The sequence below is a fragment of the Prionailurus bengalensis genome, chromosome A2 (assembly GCF_016509475.1).
Source record: "Prionailurus bengalensis isolate Pbe53 chromosome A2, Fcat_Pben_1.1_paternal_pri, whole genome shotgun sequence".
NCBI classification, from domain to species: Eukaryota; Metazoa; Chordata; class Mammalia; order Carnivora; family Felidae; genus Prionailurus; species Prionailurus bengalensis.
Window position 1 is genome coordinate 140,364,757 of NC_057348.1, and position 22,905 is coordinate 140,387,661.

At 37.8% G+C, this 22,905-nt stretch overlaps 1 protein-coding gene across 3 annotated transcripts in view; it reads left to right on the forward strand.

Moving 5' to 3' along the window:
- Positions 1-22,905, forward strand: part of ASB15 (ankyrin repeat and SOCS box containing 15) — a 57,954-nt gene that overhangs the window by 3,697 nt on the left and 31,352 nt on the right. For 2 of the 3 annotated variants that reach the window (XM_043589385.1, XM_043589387.1), the window contains exon 1: positions 21,961-22,049. The gene's annotated coding sequence lies outside the window, so the exon portion shown is untranslated. Of the gene's footprint in view, positions 1-6,990; positions 7,092-21,960; positions 22,050-22,905 lie in introns of those variants that run through there. The other variant, XM_043589386.1, reaches the window with a different exon arrangement.

Consider the following 22,905-nt stretch of genomic DNA (forward strand, 5'->3'; position numbering starts at 1 on the left):
TCTTGCCATTTGCAGCTACGTGGATGGAACTAGAGGGTATTATGCTAAGCAAAATGAGTCAGTCAGAGAAAGACAAATATCATATGACTTCACTCATATGAGGGCTTTAAGATACAAAACAGATGAATATAAGGGAAGAGAAGCAAAAATAATATAAAAACAGGGATGGGGATAAAACATAAGAGACTCTTGAATGTGGAGAACAAACAGAGGGTTCCTGGAGGGGTTGTGGGCTAAATGGGTAAGGGGCATTAAGGAATCTACTCCTGAAATCATTGTTGCACTATATGCTAACTAACTTGGATGTAAATTAAAGAAATAAATTAAATGAAAAATTTTTAAAAAGGACAAGAACCATATGATCCTGTCAATAGATGCATAAAAGCATTTGGCAAAATATAGCATCTATTTTTTTATAAAAACTCTCAACAAAATAGGGATAGATGGAACATACCTCAACATCATAAAGGCCATATATGAAAAACCCACAGCTAATATCATCCCAAATGGGGAAAAACTGAGGGACTTTTCCCTACAGTCAGGAACAAGACAAGGAAGTCCACTGTCACCATTACTATTTAACACAGTACTGGAAGTCTTAGCCTCAGCAATCAGACAACAAAAAGAAATAAAGGGCATACAAATTGGCCAGGAAGAAGTAAAATTTTCTCTATTTGCAGATGGCATAATATTCTATGTTGGAAACCTGAAAGACTTCACACACATACACACAAAAAGCCAGAACTGATACATGAATTCAGCAAAGTTGCAGGATGTAAAATCAATGTGTAGAAATTGGTTGCATTTTTATACACCAACAAAGAAGCAGCAGAAAAAAAAAATCAAGGAATTGATCCCATTTGCAATTGCAAATACAATTTATTCCTAGATACCTAGAAATAAACCTAACTAAAGAGGCCAAGTATCTGTACTCTGAAAACTATAGAACACTTAATGAAAGAAACTGAAGAGGACACAAAGAAATGGAAAATCATTCCATGCTCAAGGATTGGAAGAACAGGCATTGTTAAAATGTCTCTACTACCTAAAGCAATGTACACATTTAATGCAATCCCTACCCAAATACCATCAGCATTTTTCAGAGCTAGAACAAAGAATCCTAAAATTTGTATGGAACCACAAAAGACCCCAAATAGCCAAAGCAACCTTGAAAAAGAAAACAAAACTGGAGGCATCATGATTCCAGATTTCAAGCTATGTTACAAAGCTGTAGTCATCAAGACAGTATGGCACTGGCACAAGAACAGACACATGGATCAATGGAACAGAATAGAAAACCCAGAAATGGACATGCACCTATATAGTCAACTAATCTTCAACAAAGCAGGAAAGAACATCCAAAAGAAAAAGTCTCTTCAACAAATGGTGTTGGGAAAACTAGACAACAGCATGCAGAAGAATGAAACTGGACCACCTTCTTTCACCATACTCTAAAGTAAATTCAAAATGGATGAAAGACCTAAATGTGAGACAGGAAACCATCAAAATCCTAGAGCAGAACACAGGCAGCAACGTCTTTGACCTCAGCCAGAGCAACTTCTTACTAGACACATCGCTGGAGGCAAGGGAAACAGAAGCAAAAATGAACTATAGGGACCTCATCAAGATAAAAAGCTTCTGCTCAGCAAAGGAAACAATCAATGAAACAAAAAGGCAGCCTATGGAAAAAGATAAGATATTTGCAAATGACATATCTGATAAAGGGTTAATGTCCAAAATCTATAAAGATTTATCAAACTCAATGCCCAAAAAACAAATAACCCAGTTAAGAAATGGGCAGAAGGGGTGAATAGACACATTTCCAAAGAAGACATCCATTTGGCTAACAGACATATGAAAGGATGCTCAACATCACTCATCATCAGGGAAATACAAATCAAAACCATGATGAGATGCTCCCTCACACCTCTCAGGATGGCTAAAATTAACAACACAAGAAACAACAGGGGTTGGCAAGGATGCAGAGTAAGTGAACCCTCTTGCACTGCCGGTGGGAATGCAAACTGGTGCAGCCACTCTGGAGAATAGTATGGAGATTCTTCAAAAAACTAAAAATAGGGGCACCTGGGTGGCTCAATTCGTTAAGCTTCTGACTCTTGATTTTGGCTCAGGTCATGATCTCACAATTTGTGAGATCAAGCCGTGCATCAGGCTCTGCACTGACAGTGTGGAGTCTACTTGGGACTCTCTCTCTCCCACTCTCTGCCCCTCCCCTGCTCACATGTGTGCATGCTCTCTCTCTCTCTCTCAAAATAAACAAATAAACTTTAAAAATAAATAAATAAAAGGACATAATAAAAGAATAAATGTAAAGAGATGCTTACAGAAGGGACTGACAGGAGGGAAATGGACATGAACAACTAAAGTAATGACACAGAATTGGGAGGGGCTTCCAAAAATTCTGATTAAAACTATAGAAGTTATTATAAAGATATCATAGTGGAATTTTTAGAAATGTCTTTTAGTTTACAAATTTCAGAACTTGCTTTAAATATTCTGTTAGGGTCCTGCATGTGAATCCATATGGTTTGAAAAGCTGAGTAAATAATGGCAGACACTTTTAATCAAAACTTCATGGTCCACTTAGCTTTAATTCCCAAGAACTCCATTATTTGCAATATATAATATTATGAAATTTATAATATGTAATATAAAATGTAGTGAAATATAGTCTCAGGGATCTTCTCATTCATTCAAGCAACTTGCCTCTCTCCAGTACAACGTAATTCTGTAATGTCAGAGGTATTAGAAAATATCCCAAACTGCCTCTTTGTTTTCCATAGAAGGCCAGTTAAGATGACTTCATAAGCCATGCAGTGAGTTCTCCAGCAGGTGGTGATAAAGAGACAGACGTAAATGGCAGTCCTGGCAACTTTATACCATTGAGGGAATGCAGAAATTTTTTTCTTAAAGATTTTCTGGAAATTTCACTTTGTAAGAAACATAATAAGCAGTACAACATAAAGGAATTTGGTCTAAAATACCTCAGATACAGACAGCAAGAAAAAAAAAATCTAGTCCAGGAATGGTTAGGACCCCAAAGAGCCAATCAGCCACTTAAAAAGTCATTACTGAAAACGGTAAATAGCAGGATAAGAAAGTCTTGATTATATGGCTTTATATGACATTAGAGTGCTATTGTATGCATTTTTAATAGTTGGAGAATGTATGAGATTGACTTAAGGGGCAGTAAAAGGAAGGAAGGAAGGAAGGAAGGAAGGAAGGAAGGAAGGAAGGAAGGAAGGAAGGAAGGAAGGAAGGAGGATAGTCAATATGTCGCTGTTAGCACCTAGGGGAACGAAGGTAGCAGGTTAAAGGAACAGGTTGAAGAAAGGTGGATACTATTACTAAAAATCCATCGCTTCTCGGCCTTTTGGCTAAGATCAAGTGTATTACTAAAAATCCAGATGAACAAGAAATGGAACCAGCACACCCACAGTAACTTGGGGCCAGTGAACAAGGTGGAAAAGGGAAGCTAAATGGAATTCACATCATAACCTAAAAGCACAGTGTAGCTGTGATGGTTGGAGAGGACATGGTGGGGAGACTCGAAAAAACTGATAGGCAAGCACATTAAATATAATTGATTTCTCTGTTTAATTACAAGAAAGAGGATGCAGAAGAGAATAGGAGTGTGATGGAAATGTCTTACTGTGGGTAACTTGGACAATTCGAAATTAGAAGCAAATAATGATTGCTGTTATGTTTTTGTCTAAGAAAAACTGCATTCTGAGGAGATAGGATTAAATCCTTGTCAACAATACAGAAAACTGGTAACTACTGCCATTGTCGTGGGCAGTAGTGCTTTTCTTCAGACCACCGCACCAGGCTCACAAATCTCAGACTGTGCCTTCCAAGAGAGCTATAGGGGCTACCGTTGGCATACTGCACTAGTCAGCGATCATGTAATGCCTTCTGGACTGGCCTTTATTTCTGGGAGATTCTAGGCATGAGCAAGGGAAGCTGAATATAGTAAGAAACTGACCTCCTATGTCCTCACTTAACTCCAGCAGATACACATGCTCACCTCTACTCCAAGTCTTGATCCCACCCACCTTGACAGATTAAGGTCTGAGCAGATATTAGTTCTGCAAGAGACACAATGCAAGGGAGATACTGAGTAATTTCTCCCTCCCTATTCTTAATTTGGAAGAGTCAACTGGGTTTAAATATCTTTACATTTTTAGCCCTCCCCATTTCCCATACACACTAGCATTTGTATATTCCTTTTTCTCATGGGTATATCTCTCCCCTGTGGTCTTTTCTTCCAAATCATTATGAACTGAAAAGGACTCTAGGAAAGAATATTCTTTGCCATTTCCCAGCTTTATGGGAAGTTCAGGCAGGTGCTTCAGCTTCTCTGGATCTTGGCCAATATCTCCATCTGTGAAGCTCACAATGGTTGAACTAGGTCGTCATTTCCTGACGGGTGGTTCACGAACCCCTGGCTGTTCAAGACTGTATTCCAGGGCACTCAGTTCAATACAAGTTGAAATGGTATTTGCTTTGATTTATATTTTTAAGTAGTAAATAAAAACCTTTAAAATGTCCTAGTAATGGGACGCCTGGGTGGCTTAGTCAGTTAAGCATTCAATTCCTGATTTTGGCTCAAGTCATAATCTCACAGTTCATGAGATGAGGCCCCATGTGGAGCTCCGTGCTGAGGTTGTACAGCCTGCTGGGGATTCTCTGTCGCCGCCCCCTACCCCCTGCCCCCGCCTCTGTCTTCCCCAGTGCACACTCTCTTTCTCAAAATAAATAAACATTAAAAAAATCCTATTAAAACAAGAATATTCGAAAGCCTCCAACTACACAGCAGATGAATATGTGCTGTGCTTAGTGGGAGTCAGATGAGACTGGGAGTAGTTTATCACACCTGCACACAGAAAGCTTTGGCAGTTTTGACTGTTATTTAGAATTAAGTTGTTTTTGATTTTGGTCAGGATATTGACGTTTATGTAGTCAGGGTACTGAATATTTCCTTACCATAAGGATCTCTCATGTTGCCATTTTTTTTAAGTGTATTTATTTTGAGAGAGAGAGAGAGACAGAACACAAGTGGGGTAGGGGCAAAGAGAAAGGGACAGAGAGTTCCAAGCAGGCTCCACACTGTCAGCATAGACCCCAACTCGGGACTCAAACTCATAAACTGTGAGATCATGACCTGAGCCAAGATCAAGAGTGGGGCTTTTAACCAGCTGAACCACCCAGGCACCCCTCATGTTGCCATTTTATAGCTACTCCACTTCCTTCTCATTCACTCCCCTTCATCCCTGGCAATACCAGCCTGTTCTCCATCTCAAGAATGTTCTATAAATGAAATCATACAGTATGTAACCATTTGGGATTCACTGTTTTCACTCAGGATAATTCTCTGGAGTTGCAACCAGACTGTTAGATGTATCAACAGTTCATTCCTTTTTATTGCTGAGTAATGTTCCATGGTATGAATGTCCACTTTGTTTAACCACTCACCTGTTGTTTTCACTTTGGGGCTATTACAAAGCTGCTGTGAACAGTTATGGTCAGATTTTTGAGTTAACATAAGTTTTCATTTCTCTGGTATAACCACCCAGGAGTGCAATTGCTGGGTCTATTGTAATTTCACGTGTAAGTTTTTAAGAAACTATCAAACTGTTTTCCAGAGTGGCTGTATCATTTTACGTTTGTACCAGCAATGCAGGAATGATCCAGTGTTCCACATCCTTGCCAGCATTTAGTGTTGTCACTATTTTTTGTTTCTAATTTTAGTTATTCTGACTGGTGTATGGTGATGTCTCATGGTGCCTATAATTTCCATTTCCCCAATGGCTTATTGATGTTGAACATCTTTCCATGTGTTTATTTGCCCTTTGTATAGGGCCTTCTCACCAAAAATAAATAAAGGTAACTATGTGAGGTGATGGGCAATAGCTGTATTAATTAACTTGACTGCAGTAATCATTTCACAATATGTGCATATACCAAATCATCACATTGTACTCTTTAAATATATCCAATTTTGCCAATTATACTTCAAAAAAAATGAGCAAACTAAAACATTACCAGTACACCACTAAATTTAGAAATAGTTTTGTTTCTGCTTCCTTTTTGCTAATTTTGAGAGCAGAAAACATGATTTTTACTTCTTATATTTTCCCATAGCACTTTCTACAGAGCTAGTCATAAAAAGTAGGCATACCTAACAAGTACACATGAATCAATTGATAGATTGTGAAAGCACTGAGGGAGTCATCAGAAATTATAAGTGATGGAAGAAGCTTGGATTTGAAAATCATAAAATGTTCTCTTTCTTTTTTACCATCAATATTCTGGTTTTAGCTTCAATATTTCAGACTTAAAGATCACTGAAGAAAAACATTCAACAGCGCTCTGAAGATGTGTTCAGGAGTTATGCATAAGCTATTCTCTGTTCTTCACATGGATATTTTCATCTTTGAACCTAAATGGCCTGAGGCTGCACTATTTAATTTTTATTTGTTTTTTTTAGTGATCTTTATTTACTCTAGAAGTTCATTCTTTTTTAAAAAATTTTTTTTAATGTTTACTTATTTTTGAGAGAGAAACAGACAGTGAGCGGGGGAGGCGCAGAGAGAGAGAGGGAGACAGAATCCGAAGGAGGCTCCAGGCTCTGAGCTGTCAGCACAGAGCCTGATGCAGGGCTGAAACCCACGAACTGTGAGATCATGACCTGAGCTAAAGTTGGACGCTTAACTGACTGAGCCACCCAGGCGCCCCACTAGCAATTCATTCTTAAAGCTAGGCAGTTAATTCCTTAACCTGCTGTATTTTGTTCAAAAGATCTTGTAGCAAATAATATTTTTTCTTGAAGAATGGAGTCATGTCTTATCCAGTAACGGGCAGTTTGTACCATGTTTAAGTGTTTCCAGTTTCATCATCCTTCACAGTACTATTTTATTTTATTTTATTTTATTTTATTTTATTTTATTTTATATTTTTATATTTCAGTCTTGAAGACTTTATTGGATTTGCATCCTACTTCATTAACTCCCACCTCCCTTGGGCTCTTTCATGACACAAATGGGAGAAAAATGTGGATGGAGATAAAGGTAAGAATGAATGTGTGAAATTGATCCTTTTCCTTAACCAACAAGTTAGGCTCATTTACATGTAATGATACAACACATATATTTGCTCTGATTTTTGTAGTTTTTAAAAATATCTTTTCCGGGGCGCCTGGGTGGCGCAGTCGGTTAAGCGTCCGACTTCAGCCAGGTCACGATCTCGCGGTCCGGGAGTTCGAGCCCCACGTCGGGCTCTGGGCTGATGGCTCAGAGCCTGGAGCCTGTTTCCGATTCCGTGTCTCCCTCTCTCTCTGCCCCTCCCCCGTTCATGCTCTGTCTCTCTCTGTCCCAAAAATAAACGTTGAAAAAAAAATTTTTTTAATAAAAAAAAATAATAATAATAAAAATAAAAATAAAAATATCTTTTCCTATACAGTAAGCTTTATTTTTTTTATGTGGTCTTCATATATTTAGAAAGCCTTATATTTTTTTTATTCACTGGTTGACTTTATATTTGTGATATTATGTAATTTTCTTGGTTACCAATTTTTTAACAGTTCCTGTTAGTTTCCTGCTAGGAAAACATTGATAAAATAGTCATGTTCAGACCTCTGTGACTAATATTTTGAACTTCAATGTATGGCTTTAATATATCCTTATTAAATTCCATCGTTGGATTTTCCCCATTTATCTAGCATTTTGAGATAATTTTATATTTTGATAAAAGCATGAACATTTGTGTTCTATGTTATTTCCGGAGATGTGTTTCACTATTATTTTGATACTGAGAAGCACTGTCACCCTTCTAGAACCAAGCACTATGTTTTACATCAAATAATTCCAGAAATGACCTGGTTTCCCTTAACAGCTTGTAGAAAACTTAAGGCCCAATATTTTGTTCATTTAATACAGGCAGACCCATCACAATGATATACACTTTTATTTTAGCTCCACTTTTTTATTCAGATCCATTTTAATTCATGCAATTTTATCATATTCTATTTATCATTGTAAGTCACCTATAATTCTTTCTGCAATAATGTTCTTCTTCCCAGCTTTTGAAAACCCCCAAATCTGATGCTCATAGAAATTAACTCAAAATGTTAATAAACACATGGAACTTCTTGAAAATACAGTTAAACACATCAAGCTTTTATTAAGATTTTCTTTGGTAAGGCGCCTGGGTGGCTCAGTCTGTTCAGTGTCCGACTTCAGCTCAGGTCATGATCTGACAACTTGTGAGTTTGAGCCCCGCATCGCATCAGGCTCTGTGCTGACAGCTCAGAGCCTGGAGCCTGTTTTGGATTCTGTGTCTCCCTCTCTCTCTGCTCCTCCCCCACTCTACTCTGTTTCTCTCTCAAAAATAAACATTAAACAACAACAAAAAGTTATCTCTATATTTTTAGTTCTCATTCATTCATTCATTCATTCAGTCATTCCTGCACGTAAGTTCAGTTAATTTGAGGTTTTAGTTTTCCTGACATAATTATCACCAGTCTTTATATTTATCTGCCTCATAGGGACCTTGGCCATCTTGGGTATAAGCCCTTTTAATATTAGAGCTCAAGAGAGTTTGCTATGAACTACAGAAATTTCATTCAATGCCTCACCCTTCCCTTTCTCAGTGAAGCCTGTGTGTGCATCGTTAGAACTTTCTTTCCATCCTATGGTCCAACCTCCCTCTTGTAGATATTCAGGCAACTGGGCCATTGCCATCAGTAAACTTTATGAAGTCTTATTTCTCCTATTTCCTATCGTTTTGTTTTTCTTAATACAAATCTGTGATAACACAATTTACATACAAGATATTTTACATGCAAAGGTAAGAAACAAGAAACAGTATTAATAGTGTCATCCAATATACAAAAATGTGGGTCATATTTATTTTGCCAATTACATTTGAATACATTGGTTCCATTGTAACATGTTTTCCTTAATAATTTCAAACCTTAATTGGGAAAAAAAATCTTAGATAAAAAAATCTTGTTAGTTAGAATTAAAGAAGAAGTATCTTTATTTTTTAAAAGGATATTGTTAAATTTCTACATTGCTATAGACTCACTGCAGAGATTATAATAGCTATATAATCTGAAGTGTTTTGTTATTGCCAATGCACTTTCATGCAAAATAAATTCTCTATAAATATTCTCTGAAATATTCTGAATGGCTTTTCTACTTCTTTGCTTCTACTTACTTTTTGTTTAACTTTAGCCTGAGGGCCTAATAGATAATCATAGCCAAAGTGAAAGTTAAAAATTAACTCTGAACTAGTTTGTCACCTGCCTCTACCAAGGGATTTGCAAAGTTATAACTTGTTCAGCTCCTGGGAGCTGAGTTAATTTTGGCAAATCACACTAATTAAATTATTCACTAGGTCTTGAGGAAAAACAATCTATTACATTGTAGAATGCATTGTGGATTTGCCTTAAGACTCCCAGCTCGTCGTTCCCTGTGTCAGGAAATGCCTATTTAGACATTTAGTTTAAGTGAGAACAGTATGGTGAAGCTGAAGATTTGATGTTCTTTAGGCCCCCCGGGGCTTTTAATTCAATTCCCATTTGTTGCACACTTGCTATGAGCAAATCCTACGTGTTACACCCTGTGTCCTCAGAGGTTACAGATAAAAACCTGATGTAAGAAACGTACATATAGAATTATAGTACAAGGCAAACAAAAAAATATATATAACTGGAAAATAAGGAAGAAAATGAGATGGACTCTGACAGGCTTAAATAAAGCTTCATAGAGGCAGAGAAGGAAGATTAAAGCCGAGTTTTAAAGGGGCAAAACTTATACATGCAAAGATGGGAATGCAACAAAGGGCACTTGAAATAGGCGACAGGGTGACTAAGACACAGAGGGAAGAATGTGCGTAGCCCTTTCAGAGAGCACACAAGTTAAGATAGCAGGTGAAGTCTTGAGCTGCGTGGCAACCCTGGGTTCTCTTAACACAGCGCTCGATGCGTTTTTTTGTTTAGCTGCTCGTTCAGTTGCTTGAATCATGGAGCACAGCAATCATTCAGGAAAACTTGCCAGGCACTGGGCAGCTCTGTGCTTGCCTCTGTGCAGGAGCTAGTCTGTAGTGAGAAGACACTGCTCTACATTTCTTGCTCCAGGATGGGTGTGGAGACAGCGATCCGACTTGTAAGGACCTGTGCATACACGCATGCGCGCGCGACGCACGCACGCACGCACGCACGCACGCACTTCTGTGAGGTCTTCCAGACTAGGGGCAAGTCTGTCTGGGTTAAAATCCTAGCTCTGCCCCTTACTAGTTGTGCAAACTTGAGCAATCTATTTCACCCTTCCTAAGGCTTACTTCCTCCTTGAGAAAGGACCATGATAACATAACACCTACTTTGCAGGAATGATGTGAGGATTAAATGTGAATTAATGCACATACATTAACCAGGACTGCATTATACAGCACCTTTGTGCAATTTAGAAAATTTTAACCCTCTCTCCAGACCTCTCCACAACCTTTTGCCAGGGCACTCAGATCAATGAGTGGAGATGAAGACATTTTCAGTCCCTTGCTGCCTTCATACAAACAGCCCTCTGCAAGGTGCACCTGCACAACTGTACACAGAAATCCTGGAGAAAGGACGTAGCATAATGCTTTGCTATAACAAGATTTCAGTAAACATGGGACATCATTATAATCATTAGGCGGCAAACCACTGCAAAACACAGTGTTGAGGCTCCGTTGGAGACTACCTGGTTAAGCCGGTTATGAAAAGAGACTGCTGTATTCACAATCCACCCCTAAGTCTTAGGAAAGCGTTCAAAATACAGAATGGGAAAGCGTAGCAATAGGCCTCTATTCCTGTGTGACTCTCCTCCCACTAGATGGTGCTGTCTTTCAATGCAGGCTCAGCTTCCGCTTGTTTTGGTGGAACTGATTTCCGTTTAGAGATGGCCTTTATTTACCAGTAACTCAATCGATAGCCAGGTGGTGTTTGTCCCCCACAGGCTTCCTTCAGCTCTTGGTGGAGGAGGAGGTGTTACTTCTGTCTCAGAGCATCCGTGTTCCACAATGTACTTAAACACTGCTCCAAGGAAATAACTCTCCCTAGATGGTAGAAAGCTTCAGGAGAGCTGTGAGCGGCTATGAACTTCCTGACTCATTGAATTCACAACCAGAATGGCATCAATAAGTAATTTACCACATAACAGCCTCACTTTACCGTTTGACCACCCCTGCTTGTGATAGTGAGAGCAGAGGCAGGACTTGATCATCCAACTGTGTGGTTATAAAAAGTTATTCTCCAGACACGTGAGCTGCAAGCCAGGGGAGGAGGATTCTGCCCAACTTGAGTCCCAAGGCTGTATTTTCGTTATTTCTATCTTCCTCTTATTTTCATTTTTCTCATTCTAAGGAATTTGTGAACTTCACTACCCAAAACAGGTTTCTGAGAAGTCCTTCAGTTGAAGTGTTTATATCACATTATGAGGATAACCTGCTACTTAAGGGGACAGGGCACTGCTGTGCCTCCACACCCATTCGTGAACAGCACACCTCCTACTAAATTTGGAACAAAATCTACATCTCAGTTTTAATGGTAAAATATCTGCAAAACAAGAAGAGGGAAGAGAAATCATTGAATCAGATCGTGACTTTTTGCTGCCTAAAATGCTCCCGTGGCTGCTTCTTGCCTCTCGCAATGGTTCTCAGACTTGGGACACTTGGACAAACTCATTCCACAGCATTTGAAGGCATGGCTTTTCGGAAGGGAGGATACGTGAGATGAAAGGTGGGCTGTATTACAGTATCCAAAAGAGGCCATGTTCAAACGTTCAGTCTATACACAGAGCCTTGGAGATTCTGGTGAATAATACCACACACCCCAGTTAAAGGCAGGGAGTAAGTCCTTTGTTAACTCCACTGCCCTAGAGGAAGAAATAAAATAAAACCATAATTTACCGGGGCTCCAGGGTGGCTCAGCTGGTTAAGGAACTGGATCTGGATTTCAGCTCCATTCATGATCTCACAATTCATGAGATCTGACAGCACGGAGCCTGCTTGGGGCTCTCTCTGTCTCCTCTCTGTGTCTCAAAATAAATAAACTTTTAAAAAGTTTTTTTAATTAAAAAAAAAAAAAAACATAATTTACCTAGTGTTCTCCGTAGTCTGACTCCTGCCAAAAATCTCCAGCTCATTTACTGCTGGCTCCTCAGTGCATTCTATGACCAACTAAGGGAAGTGTTCATCCTTCCTCGCACTATGCCATTTTCCTTCAGAGTTTTGTGCATTTTCTCTGCCTGGGATGCCTGTCTTTTTTAGATTACCCAAAAAACAAACAAACAAACAAACAAAAATCCTTCTCATCCTCAGCTCCAGCCTTTATTTTCTCTGTGGCACTTTCTTTCTCCCCTCCTGAAAACTAAATATCACCTTCTTTTGGCCATCTCTTCATCTCCTCCATCAATTGAGAGTAAGACTTGCCTTGTTGGATATGATCACTGTACCTGGCACATAGCTAATAAATCCATGCCTAGTGAATAAATGAATGCAGTACTGTTCAAAGGAAACACATTGCATTTGGGTTGCTCGGTAACGGTAGTGTAGGATGGTGAAATAAACCAGTGCAAATCTTATTTAAGGGTTAACTTATTAGCCTGTTTTAAAATCTAAGTCAGATAGAAGGTGAAGGACTGGCCAACGTCACACACAGAAGTATCTTAGCAGAATCCGAAACCTTAAACGTAAGGAACGTTCAAGCTCTAGAACGTAAAATGATAGTGTTATAGATTCTTAAATGGGAAACAGCTTGTCTAATTCCAGACCTCATTTTAATATTCCAGCTGACACAGGGAAGATCCAGAGAGGTAAGAGACTGACTCATTTCAAAATGTCTTAGCCCTAAAAAAAAAAAAAAAAAAAAAAGTCTTAGCCCTTTTAGCTCTCAGGCCATGGGGGGATCTATCATGGGGAGTGGACTCTGAGGAGACGCTGGAGGTGAGATGGCGTTGAATTGCAGCGAAATTCCAAATGGTTCCAGAAGTCCTCACCTGCAGTGTTCATCATGCTTGGGTCCTGCCCTCCACCTCACCCACTTGCTCATCCTGTGTTGAGTCATTTTCTAAGGAATTGGTAGAATTGTAAATTTCTACTTAAATGTCTATTTATGACATGGTTTTATTCTCAAGCAGTTGAGTATAAACTTTCAAAGAACTGGTTTTTATAAATCCATGTCTCTAATTCATAATATAAGTCTAACAAAATGAGATGAGAGGGATTTTTCAGAGAGAAAAAGTATAGGAAAAGGAAGTCACATTCCCAGATTTAGGGAGCTATGTATGCCTCCTACAATCCCCCAAACATAAGAACACTGTCTCTCTTCCTCATACTGAGAAGCAAGGCAGAGGGGAAGAGAGATGGGAAATCACAGAAAGGAAGCCTAGATGGTTACTGAGATGATTTTGGAATAGAAAACAAACCTAAAGGTTGCTAAGTCCAATGGTCAATTTTTAGTTCTTATCTTACTTGACCTAGCAGCAGAATTTGATACAGTTGGTCAGTCACTCCCTCCTGCTGCAAATATTTTTCTTCCCTTGGCTTGCATTCTACCTTGAAGCTTCGGTTAACCCCAGGACTCATCCCTTGAATGTATTTATTTTTATATCTACTGGTATTCATTTGGTGAGCTCATCTAGCCTCATGGCTTTAAATATCACTAATTTGTTTCTGCAGCTCAGTCTTCCCTCCCCCCCCCCCCCCGCCCCCTCCCCCACATACATGGACGCATACTTACCTGCCTACTTAACTTTTCCTCTTGGACTTTAATAGGTATTTCAAGTTTTACATGGTCCAAACTGAGCTCCTATTCCTCCTTTTTAAACCTGCCCCTTCTGGAACCTTTTCCATCTTAGTTAATGGTAACTCTATATCCTTCCAGCTGCTTAGGTTCCATGCTGGTCTCCTCTCTCACAAACCCAACATCCAATTCAAGCCAATACTCAAACAGATAAAAATCCTACATGTTAACCCTACAGATAACAGATAACCTACATGTTAGAGGATAATATGTTTTATCTAGTCCTATATCTTGAACAGCATGTCTGGAAGAACATAACACTGCTCAGAAAGTACTTGTTGAATAAGGGAATCAATGATTTCGAGACTAAGAATATGAGTACGTGTTTTTTAAAAAAAGATATTTCCTTAAAATCAAGAGTTCGATATGTAAGGCACAAAGTTAAGAATTGGGAAGGAAAGAAATAGATCTTTGTTTGACAATGAATTTATTTTAGATCATCCATAAATATGGTTCCATAAATATGGTGACCTGTTAAAATCACCTTCACAGTCTTTCTTTCCCCATGTTCAGGAATTACATCAGAGTATCTGGGGGAAGGGCACAGCCATGGGTATTTTCTAAAGCTCTGCAAGTGATTCCAGTGGGAGCCAAGCCTGAGAACCACTGCTGCATGGGAATCATTCTTAAAGTTAGTGTTTACATACTAATTACTTGTTCTAAATGTTTCATACTGGAATCTCACTCTTTTTTCTTCCCTAACAAGCTAATCTATTATTTTTCATAAGGTTTTCAATCACTCAGCATGCTAGCACTGTGTACAAAAAATAAAGAATGCAAGAAAATTAGCCTAAAATTATCAGGACAAATATAAGTATTCTGAAAGGCAGCTAAAATAAAAATACAAGAGGGTTAGCTTTCTATGTGCCAGAAATAACCCTTTCCAATACAATGAGGAAAAACAAATCTATTCACAAAGAAATAAAAATTACAAAATACGAAGGGATATTTAAGAAATAATCAAGACTTAAAAAAAAAACTATAGTGCTTTATACAAGTTTAAAAGAAATATTTTGAATCAATTGAAACATACTGTATTCCTGCATGGGGAGATTAAATATTTTAAACTTGTGAATTCTTCCCCAAAGAATCTAATCTTAGTGTATGCCCAGTCACAATCCCATCTTGACTAGATGATTTAAAAAGTCACCTGGGGCAACTGGGTGGCTCAGCTGGTTAAGCATCTGACTCTTGATTTTGGCTCAGGTCGTGAGATTGAGCCCCCATTGGGCTTGGTGTAGAGCGTAGAGCCTGCTTGGGATTCTCTCACCCTCGCTCCCACTGCCCCTCCCCTGCTCACACTTTCTTTCTCACTCACTCACTCACTCACTCACTCAAACAAACAAACAAATTCACCTAAAGGATATTAAAAAGAAAAATGAGGAGTGATGACTTAGCCTCCCAAATATCACACCATTCTGTGCAGCTGTGATGATCCAAATAGTGTGGTCCCAGTGAAGGAATAAATGGGTATAGGAATGGGTTAGCATTTCCTTGTGTTTTTCAATTGCTGGGCTATAATTATCTCAACAAAGAACTCAAATAATCTATTGTACTTGAATTGTGTACCAAGTCCCTCTCTTAGAGATGCATTTTTTAAAATTAAATTTAGTGAAAAATAAACTGTTTAATCTTGTTAAGTGGTTTAAGAAACAATTTTGTTTTGAAACAGGAAGGGAAACTCCTCCTTATTCCCTAAATCCTAATTTAGGAAGCACTGCAATTAAGTCCCCAAACTGATCCATCACTTACAGGGATTCATATGTGACATAGTTGTTACCAACTATTGTCATGGTTATTTTCTTCACAAAGCTTACTACAATTTATTTTCTCACTTACTTAATATTTACTTAAACAACATAAAAATAAATTCCTTAAGGAGAAGGACCTGGTAAGTCATTAGTGGAGAATGGTATATGCTCAATAAAATATTTGCCAAATACAGCCTTAGTGAGAATCTCATATTCATCTACTTCTCCTACCATTCTGACTTTGTAAGATGCTCCATAGCCTGTGAGTCGGTTCACTACTATATCTCACCCAAAGTCCCCCTGAAAGTATCTGCTTACACTGGAACTGAATGGTCTAGGATGGGAAATTACCCAAACATTCCACGCTGCATAGGAACATGTTAACAAACCTCAAAACTCAATTTGATTTTAATATTAAAAAACACTTTTTAATGTTTATTTATTTTTGAGACAGAGAGGGATAAAGAGAGAGAGCAGAGGAGGGACAGAGAGAGAGAGAGAGGGAGACACAGAACCTGAAGCAGGCTCCAGGCTCTGAGCTGTCAGCACAGAACCCAACATGGGGCTTGAACTCACAAACCATGAGATCACGACCTGAGCCCAAGTTGGATCCCTAACCGACTGAGCCACACAGGCGCCCCTGATTTTAATATTTTTGATACTACAGCACCTGTGAAAGAATGTGAAAAATTGCCTTATTTGTATGGTAATTATATATTAGATCCTTAAATCAAGCCACAACTAAGCCAAATATTTAGTAGAAGTACCATTTCGGAAAATCCAGAGTATTCTGCCCCATTACTTACACTGTTCTATTAGAGATAAATTTAAACCTAGCAGAATAATCACATTTTTCTAGTTTCCTCAAAGAATCATTAAGCTTAATTTTTATATTGAAATTAAATTATTTGAACATACACAAAACAGTGGGTCAAATTTGAAATATAAAAAATAAGACTCTACATGCAAAAGGGGAGGAACAGCGTCTTTTAATAGTAGATAGGATAGATTTACATTGAGAATGTTGAGTTTAACATGGTAAGTTTTGTTCACCAAATTCATATAACTTTTATATAACAGTTAATGCTAAAATGTTCTTGTTCATAACCAAATATTAATTGATGAAATGTCATGAATTAGTAGCTTCAAAAAAATTGAAATATAACAGGTACACATGAAAAACACCAATCTTTTCAGAAAGAACAGAATACTGAATTTTCAGTAATTCGAATTTTACTTTGCTTGCCAATATAAAGTTCTATTGTACAGTCTTGATTATGACTATGTTTAGTGAATATTAAATAAGGTACTAAGAATAGTGGAAGTCTCCTTGCCTTCGCACTATCAATTTGGGATATGTAAGAGATCAATATTACAAAAGACAAGAAGAAAAAAAAGTCTCTCAAAGTACTTTGATGATCTGTTAATGTAAAGTGAGTGTCTCTTTTTATTTTTTGTTATTTTATCTCTATTTTATTTTATTTGTATTCATTTTTGAGACAGAGACAGAGAGGGAGAAAGAGAGAGAGCGAGAGAGCAGGAGAGGGACAGAGAGAGAAGGAGACAGAACCTCAAGCCTGATGCAGGGCTCAAACTCAGGAATCTGAGCTGAGATCGTGACCTGAGCTGAAATCAAGAGTCAGACACTTCCAGACTGAGCCACCCAGGTGGCCCCCATTTTCTCTTTTTAAAACTCAAATGTGTGTATGTCTTTGTTCTCCAGTCTTCTCCTCCAAACCTACTTATGTCTTATCTCTCTTGCCAAATTCTGGCTTCTTTTCTACTTATTTGCTCTCTACACAATGATAAACTTCTTAAGGACCAGAATTGCGTGTCCTACCTGTCTTGGCATGCATGTCCTGAAGTGGTCTAGTACCACATTCTTCATATACTAAAATGTGTGTGTGCATGTACAGAACAGGAAGTCAAGTGGGATGGTTTTTTTAATGTCCATTTTAGGCCCCAGAAATAGAATATAATTAACCCTTGAACAACATAGGGATTAAGGATGGCAACCCCCACGCAGTTGAAAATCCATGTGTGATTTTTGACTCCCTGAAAACTTAACTACTAATAGGCTATTGTTAACTAGAAGCCTTACCAATAACATACACGGTTAACACACATTTTTTATATGTGTTTTCTATTTTATTCTTACAATAAAGTAAGCTAGAGAAAGGAAGATATTATTAACAAAATCGTAAGAGAAAATAACATTTATAGTACCATATCAAAAAAATCCACATATAAGTGGATTCATGCAGTTCAAACCTTCAAGGGTCAACTGAACTATAATAGTAAGTACTCTATCTGTAGAGTGATTACTATTTTTTCAAAGAACTTCCATAATTATTCTCTCATTTTACTCTCATATCAATGATGTGAAATATCAAGGGCAGAATTATTATGTAGGTGGAAACCAGGACATAAATATTTAAGTGGTTTTCCTTAATTCACAAAAACATGGACATATCCGAAATCAAAATGCAAATTCCCTGCCTTCTTTTAATCCAGGATTCTGTCTCTTAGATGCTCTTGACCTGTCTTTCATGGAAAGAAATCAACCTACTTTCTTGAAATTCATTATGACTCAGTTTTAATTGAATTAACCTTTAGTTAAATTACATAAGAAATAACTACTAAACCATGTGAAGAAGTCAGTGTGTTTAGCAAAAATGTAGCATGTGTTTCATATGTGCTTTCTACATGACAAGCACTTTACCAGACACTGGTGACAAAGTGGTAAATGTAACAAAGTGCCACTAAGAACTCTCCCCACTTTGTGCACCATGGGGTTAGTGGGCTACGTATAGTGGTACCTTACTAAACACCACTTGCTTGTCACTCACCTTTGTGCTGCTGTATGGAAATAAAATGGCAGGAGTGATGTCAACAATGCCCGTTCTCCAGAGGCCTGTGACATCAGCAACTGGTAGAATGTGGTGCGGATACATTGGACTCACAGTTTCAGTTTGATTTTCAGTCTGAAAAAACAAACAAACAAACTCCCCAAAACAGTAGGAAGCACAACAAAAGCAAACAACCAATTATCAATTATCAAAGTCCTTGGAAGAACACTAGAAATAAAGGATTTCCTTTTCTCACATTTTTCTGCTGTTTTATACACAACTGAAAAATAAAATGGGCATTTCTTAAATCACAACCTCCCATGACCAAAATAATGAACAAGTGCAGAAAAGGAAGAAGGAGGAGGAGAAGATTGGAAATACTGTATTTCTTTTTTTATTTTTTACATTAGTTATGATATTGTAGGGGTTTTGACATATATTAGAAAGTACTGTATTTCAAAATGAAACCAAGCGAGATATACATAGATATTGCTTACTAAACTGCAAAATAATGGGACCAAGCAAACCGGGATTTTCCAAGGAGTTTGGACAACACCATTTTGCCCAGAAGGCAAAGATAAAGCTGCAGTTGTGATAAGGCTTTTATAAAGAATGGGCTGGATCAGAAAGGAATCTGATAAATGGCTTTGTACAGGTTGGATGTGATTGTTTGGCTAATCTTAGCAAGATCTGTATTTTTAACTCACAGTCAGAGGCCTGCAAGCCCCCACGTTTGCAGGAACACAGAGTACCTGTGAGGAGTAGCAGCCGGCACCCTAAACATGACGGCCAGGATGCCACATTGCTTTCTGGAAGTTAACATACCATGCTACCCAAATCCTTTGTTCCCAAAATAAAAATGAGTGCTTCCAGGGACAGAACTTCTAACACTGCGCTTCAACCATTTCAACCTAAGACTCTTCATATCAGTTGCTATAATTATCACTGTGAAACAGGACATGCATTTCTTGCCATATATAGATATAAGGGACATGTATTTGGATGTCAGCATCATTACAGGTGCCTTCCTCAGGACGCTAGTAGTAGAATTCAACAGTCCTTCACTGCTTGATCACACACCTTGCTTGAAACACCCTTTCCAGGCAGCCTAGAAGTCCATTGTTCAAAAATCGGATTCCCTTTGTTTCCATTTTGAGAAAATCAACAGGAAAAGCCAACTTCCCAAACCGGCAAATGTTGGAAATGGTTATGAGCATTATGAACAGAGCATTCTGTTAAATATTTGAATTTACTCAAAGCATGCTTCAGTGTATGTGTAGAGATGATGATGAACTATTTCAGGAATAGACCTCTTAAAAATGGTGGGTGTCTGGGGAGGCTGAGTGGCTCAGCCGGGTTGAGAGCCCAGCTTTGGCTCAGGTCATGATCTGGCACTTTGTGAGTTCAAGCCCCACATTGGCAGGCTGCTCTCAGAATGGGGCCCACTTTGGATCCTCTGTCCCTCTCTCTCTGCTGTTTCCCTGTTTGCTCTTTCTCAAAAATGAAATAAACATTAAAAAAAAAAAATGGTGGGTGTCTGGGATGCCTGGGTGGCTCAGTAGGTTAAGCAGCTGTCTCTTGGTTTCGGCTCAGGTCATGGTCTCACAGTCGTGGGATTGAGCCCCATGCTGGGTTTGCACTCTGTATTGGCTTCCAGCTGACAGTGAAGATCATGCTTGGGATTCTCTCTCTCTCTCTCTCTCTCTCTCTCCCCCTATCTCTACCCCTCCCCTGCTTATGCTCTGTCTGTCATAAAATAAATAAATAAACATTTTAAAAAAGTGGTGGGTGTCATGGTCATTTGTATTATCATTATAATGGCTATTATTACTATTACCACTTCTACATTACAGATGAAGATATTGGATCTCAGAAAATTAAACAGCAAATCTAAAGTAACAGAGCCAATAAGTGGTAAGGCAAGATTTGTTCATAGGCCTACATCATCAGTAACATATTTTCATTTATTTGCCACATAGTCCCTCTTTTTTTGTCCTTTCTGTTTTTTAAGCATTATTTTAAATATTGTGTGATCTAAGGAGGTCTATAATAACTATTATATAGAAGGATAAAACAGGCATAAATTGGTTGGTATAAGATCAGAAATGTCCCTGAAATGTGCCAAACCACATTTTTAAATGTTTGGTATAGATTTCACCCACAAATTGCGTTATACTCTAAACCTTCATATGAATTTTTAATATTGTAAGTTAAAAAAGAGTATTGTGTAAAAATTAAAGTTTCACAGTGCTGTTTGTTTTTTGTAACAATGTTTTATTGCAAAGTTCCAAATTAAATTAATAATTATAAAACATGAACAATGTTCTAACCTTCAACCTTGACTATTTCAAGTTACAGTTAATAGTGGTATAAATACATAATATTTCTCAGGGTTTGCTCCCAGGGTGACTGAAGTATAGCCTCTATTATCACAAAAAGCTAGGACCTTTCACATTTATGGTATTCCAAGTTTTGAAATAAAACTGGGAAATTCACTACAATTGATATGTTTATTCATTAACACCAAGTCCCAAAAAATGGATCAGAGAAATAGAAGAAAAATAAAAGCATATAGTGCTCCTCGAAGCCTGGGAGTACATAGTTCAAGAAAAAGGGAGAGACCAATGACAGGAAATCCAAGAGGGTCTGAAAAGCAATAAATGCGGTGTCTTTAGACACTAGGAGGTCACTGAAGCCCTTAAGAAGAGTTGTTTTAGTAGAGTGGTGGGGACAGAAGCCAGATGGCTTTGTGAATGCTGACAGTGGCCTGAGTTAATCCAAGGATAGCCATGTCAAAACAAACTTAAGGGAGATTATTTTCATCAGAAAATCAGCAAGACATTCAACTTTAATGGATTTTTTAAAATAGAAAATGAACAACCCTCCCTGGTTAAAATCCTGATTTTCTTCTTGCTTTACATCTCCTGCTTACTTTTTTTTTTTTTAAGACTATCTATGTTTTACAACTTGACCTAAACATATCTGATTACATTAGATGTTGCTGAATGTTGTATCCCCATCTGAGTATCAGACCGGCAGGTATTAAATGCAAATCAAATGAAAGACAGTAAATTCATATACTAAGACGGTTGTATTTAGTGAGATTTGACATGGGTCTAACAGATGAAGAATGAGAAACTGTGTGTTAAAATTGATTACAAGTGGATATGGATCTACAGACACACAGACTCACAGTTTTGTCTCTTGAACAACTAATTTTAAAAGACGAAAAATTCTATTGAAGTGATTTTACTTGGTTCCCTTAGCAGGAACTCTCATCGCAGCTGGGTTGGCAGATCATTTGTTTTCATGAGCAATCTTTGAACCAATCAGGATACAGATAATCTTATTATACCTCTGTGGGTTTATGTTTCTTTTGATGGGAGTCTAGAGAAGTCATGGGTAATACTTTATTGTGTGCCAGGAACCGCTTATGTTTCAGTTGCACAAGGTCAGATCTTAATTTAACCACCAACTGGGTACTTAATTTTAGACACACAGAGGAACACATTGGCTCCAAGGCACTTCCTCTGGTTTAGGAAGGCAAGGCCCTGGATAAGAATGACAAGACGATCATTCCAAAAGGTGAGATTATGAAATATTTGATCTGTACCTCACCAGCTAGCTTATTAAGTAGTTTAGTATTGGGAATATTTTAAACAGATGGAAATACATATTGTGGTAGTTTCTCATTATTATTTTTCCGGTTAGTCACCAGTGGGCTTGCCTTCCTGAGGCCTTTTTAAAATCACAGAATATAGGCAGGGTTGTTTTTGCTTCTTTATAGAATATTAACTCTGTGGCATGGTCATGAAGCATAATAATATGATGAGAAAAACAGACCAAGAATGAATATGCTTGTAGGAAGTGTCAATATCCACACTATGGAAGCCCAGAAGGGTCTTAGCTGGCCTGGTTTCTGAGTAAAAAATTAAATTATTTTTGTGAATAATTATAATAAATTTCTATTGAGGCTCTTTCATCACTTACAGCAAAAGATGGATGCTTTATATTCAGATAGAAAAATTCCTTTAAGTTCATTTAAATCAGATGATAAAAGGAACTCTAGAATTGGAAATTTGCTTCTGCAAAAGAAATCATAAAATCTTGAGGTTGGAAAGTCTTTAGAACTTACCTGAGACCATCACCCATCTGGCTCTTAAATGAACACATAACTTCTAAGGAAGCTTCTAAATCTAAAATGAAATGGTTTCTATGAAATAGTAGTGATATAGACAAGGAAGTCCTAACACTGCCTTGTGCTGAGAACATTATATTATTGTCATAAATTATCATAATTTTACACTTCTGTTGTCTCTATGGGAATAGCTTGTTTTCAAATGAAAATTTACCTAAAATATTTATATTTTTACTAGAGTTGTTTGATAGGTTTGCTGATTGTTTGCTTAAACTCTTTTAGAAAACTTACGAATATTTGGAA